We start from the raw sequence: 4,743 nt of genomic DNA, 5'->3' as shown, positions 1-4,743 counted from the left end.
CACAGTGGTCCAAGGGATTGCTCAGGGAGTTTGTGTGTTTGCTCAGACACGTGAAAAATTAGAGGGAACGTCGCCTCATTATTCTGAAACACACAACAAAACTATTGACTACACTACACACTAACTACACAAGATGTGCGCTAAACATCGCAAATCTCTCCCATCTCAAAACACCGCTGTCACTCCTAAAACTTCCCCCCTTCATAAACATCTAAATTCCATATTGCCATTTCATTTTTTGTTTGGTCCACATGGTACATTTTTCCACCAATAGGAAAGGGTGGGGGTTTTTGGTGTTGTTTTTGCTCACAGGCTTTCAAGCGTTTTCCTTATAAAACGCCGTTTTTACCGTTTCTTCCCGCAGTAAATATAAACAACGATAGTATTCAGGAAGAAAACCAAACATTGCATATATTTTTTTTATCATAATTCTGGTTTTACGTGGCCTATCAACACAAAATTTAAAACTGATATAAAGTCCACACTTTTTCCGTCTGTCCTGCTCACATCTCCAGTGGTTGTACACGTTGTCATTAACGTGGCTTCACTCCACATCAGCCACGCCGCTTTGCTAGCTAAAACACCGGTGTTGGCACATAAGGACGCTGCCTGTCATAGCCTGTAAACCACGTTGATTAGCTGAATATATACTAATGTGAATCGCATTATTGGCCGGACTATGGGATAAGGAGGCATCGTGCTAATCCCATAAGGGAGCAGCCAGTCACTTACCGACTAACACTGCAAAACAGAATTGTTAACATATTAATTTTAATTTCAATTCAGGTTAGATTTTTTTTTTGTGCGCAACGCAGATTTTCTGTGCGCAGAGATCGTGCCAGCAGTGCGCAATTGCGCACGCGCGCAATTTAGAGGGAACACTCCGTCAGTCTTGTTGCTCTTGAACAACAAAATGTTTAAAAATGTCGCGAGTTTACCTGGTGATATTTTCATGCAGGAGGCGATCGCGAAAACGGCAAACAGTTAACACCACGCCGATGGTGCTCACGGGGCAGCAAGAGTAAACGATCGGGAGAATCTTGTCTTCGTTATCGTCCCCTCGTACGTTTTATTACTCCAATTTCAGCGTTTTCGCTGCACAACTAAAGCGTGCAGTTTACTTTGTGTGCATTCAAATGGAGTCGAGTCATCTAGCTCCACCTGTGGCCATGTGCCATAGCCTACAGCCAGATTAACTTGTGACGCACATCTGCACTTGGCTCTAGCGCCACGTTTGAATTCATGCACAATACATTTGGAACTTTCTGTTTTGTCTGTTTTTGTGTCTTGCAAATAAACCTTTAAAATAAATGAAATGGTACTATCTATTTAGTTTTGTCCTACATCAGTAAGAAATGCCAAATTATATACACAAAGTTATAGAAATCACCACCCATTCATGATGATTTCAATAACATCAAATAATAACATGTAACATCACATCCTGTAAGCATAGTCTGTCTGTGTCTGATGTATATGGGTAATACATCAACATGGCTGGAGAGAGTTGGTAGTCATATACAGTCTGTATACGTGTGGTTAATCCAATAAACATTTGTAAGGACATGGCAGTTACTGTCAATTTACAGCAGTTACACAGTGATTAGTAATAAACAGAGCCAGTGAGACTGAGTGCATTTAAGAAAGTCAGTGACTCAGGTGTGTCGGTTGGTTTGTCATCAGCCAACTTGACGGAAATCCTTTGGTGCAACCGTAAGAGAGAGATGTGCATAAACAAATACACCCAAACTTCAATAAACTGAAGAAGCACTGTAAAGAAGAGTGGGCCGAAATTCCTCCACAGTGATGTGAAACAGTAATGAAATCATACAAAAAACCACTGCTTCAACTTACTGCTGCTAAAGGTGCTGAAAGTTTCTCTGTGCTGCTGTTTTTCAGGAGTCACTTGGGGAACATTTTTCAGGACCAAAGATCTTGACTTTCAGCCATGTTATCTATGATAGAGATGCAAAATCTATAGATTTTGCTGGCTAAACCTGAACAATCAAATCAAATGTTCAAATTGTAAATTTGGTGACAGGTTAACAGAAAGCTTGAAACATTTATTCTGACAGGGAATCCGTGTCTGAGATTTGAATGTTTAACCTTAAAGGGCTGTTTTCATATGGAGGCAACTGGACTGTGAAGCATTGAGTTTCATTTTTGGTTAGTGCATCATCATAATTATTCTGGCACCAAGCAGCGATGTGACTTGTGGACTACTGCAGGCAAAAAATAAAACTTCCGGGCCTTCTTTCAAAGTAAAAGTAGTTGTGGGAACCTGCCAAATGTTTTGTTTCCATCAGCATTTTAAAAAGCTAAAATAAATAAATGAATAAAAAGAGTGGGTGGTGGGCTGAATGAATGATAAAACCACTCTGTGAAGACAAAACAAAGCTATAATAAATGACCACGTGCACAGACATGCACACAAAAACTGCGTGACTCCTTATTGGCTGTAACTCACCGCGCGTGATCACCTGTAATGTTCTTTAAAGCAAGAGGTCCAGGTGCTATTCTTTTTATTTTAATCTTGAAAGCACCAGTTTCTGGATCAGCACCCTAAGTAGAATGATCAGACTTTCAATAACGAAAGAAAGTATCTGTCTGATATAATCTATAGCAGACAATGGTTCCCATGCGTATATGGTGCAATTCCTGGGCCTGCAGTCACTGCACCTGCCCAAAGTCCAAGCTGAAGCCCCCCAAAAAAGCCAAAGGTAGGCTGTAACATTACCTTCCTTTAACTCTTTGACTTGTATTGAGTTGCAGAACATTTTTATTCCATGCCTGTGAAAAAAAAAAAAAGACTCTTCAGTGAGGAATACATAGCTTTGCAACAGGCAGCAGGTTTACTAAAAAACAATGATATGGTCTTTTTTTACCTTAAGGCATGAGTCACCATTTTTGTAAATCATGCAATGCCAGCTGATGGGCTGCATCATCAGCAGTTTTGGCTTGTGTAAAAGTTACAGTATCATGAGCATACATATGAAGTGCCAGATCTTTATTGGATGACCACTTAATTTCAGAATTTAAGAAACAATGCATGTGACTTTGGCCTGATATAAGCTTGGCATCCTTTCATCTCTCAAGCCTTTTTGTTAATTATGCCTTACTAAAAATGCGTACAACAGAGAAACAGCAGGGTTAAATGTAGTGTTAGGCACTTTGTTTTAGAAGGAGGTGGGCGGATCAAGACAAATATTGATAGCATCAATACCAACATTGGCATTGTATCAGATTGATACAAGTGTGAGAGGATCAGTACTTTGATTACTTTCACTAGAGAGAGGCACATTTACAGTCCAACTATCCATCTTCTTCCACTTATCCAGAGCTGGGTCGCGGGGGAGAGGTCTAAGCAGAGAAGCCCAGGCCTCCCTATCCCCAGGCACCTCCTCCAGCTTGTCTGCGGGAACACCAAGACGTTCACAGGCCAGCCGAGAGATATAATCTCTCCAGCGTGTCCTGGGTCTGCCCCATTTGCATCCCTGTCTCCAAAATACCCATTTTTAAGATACATGAAAATCTGTGATTTAATCAAATGTGTTCAGAATTTGCAAACTAATGATGATCTGATAAATCACAACACACTGCTCTCTCCTACATAATCGGTGTAAAGTATCAGAATCAGCATTGGAAATACTGGCCCTGTGTTGAATTGGTATCGGATCAATGCTGCAGTATTGCTCTGCACTAATTTCAGACACTGGATGAGCCAAGAGGGAGCACAAAGGCCAGTATAGGAGAAATGAGGAATATTGTCAGTCAGGCCAAGGCTTTGTAGTACAGTTCAGGGATAAAAATATGGAACTAGAAATGAACACAATGGGTCCACTTTAATATGATCCCAACAAACACATTTCATGTTTTAATCCCTTTAAATAAACTTTCACGAATCATCATGTACAATCAGAGGCAGACACAGACTGAAGCAAAAGATTTTTTTTTTTAATTCCAAGTGAATCTTGACATGGTACACCATCATTTCATAATTTGACACTCACCAATAAGAGTCACCAAGAAGGAACCCGCTTTTTGTGACAAAGTATATACGGCTTGGTCACACTGAAACTCACTGAGAACTAGAGGAGGGGCGAGGGGCAGGAAAACGACTGCAAACTGGTAAGACACACATAATTACAACCAAACAATTATCATTTCCCCAGTCCTCAAATTGATGTATATTGCACAGTGCAGTTGCTACATGTCACACAAGTGTAGCATTTAAGATAAAAAATAAAACCAAAATGAAAAATCAAAGCCACACAAATCTACACATTTAGAACAGTAACAGATTCAATTTAGCAATCATGTCTACATAATTGTGTCCAAGTACAACAAATGTTTACCCGATAATTTCATAGGTGCCATACAAAAATTCATGTGTTCACACTGCTTATTTTTCAGTCCATATGAGACATTGAGAGGATGTTTGGTAGCTTTGATATAGCGCCAATAACGGCAGGCCTGGGGGTCCAAATTTTAGTGTTAAGAGTGGAGCCATTTTTGGATTATTGCTTTTTTGGTTTTGTTTTTCATATGAGGGACTCGTTAGTTACAATGACTATAGGAGGAACTCTGTCACAGAAATTTCAGCTTTCCCCTTGTGTTTTATTGGTGTCCGAGCAGTCCTCAGGCCTGTTCGAGGATGCTGAGCACCAAGTGCTTTTGGATCCTGGGCTGTGCAACCCCTCTAGTGCCTTTGAGATTGAGATTGTTAACCTCAAATGGAGGGGG

The sequence above is a fragment of the Haplochromis burtoni genome, unplaced genomic scaffold (genome assembly GCF_018398535.1).
Source record: "Haplochromis burtoni strain Fernald_Lab_line unplaced genomic scaffold, NCSU_Asbu1 Contig_112, whole genome shotgun sequence".
NCBI classification, from domain to species: Eukaryota; Metazoa; Chordata; class Actinopteri; order Cichliformes; family Cichlidae; genus Haplochromis; species Haplochromis burtoni.
This window is presented reverse-complemented; position numbering follows the sequence as displayed.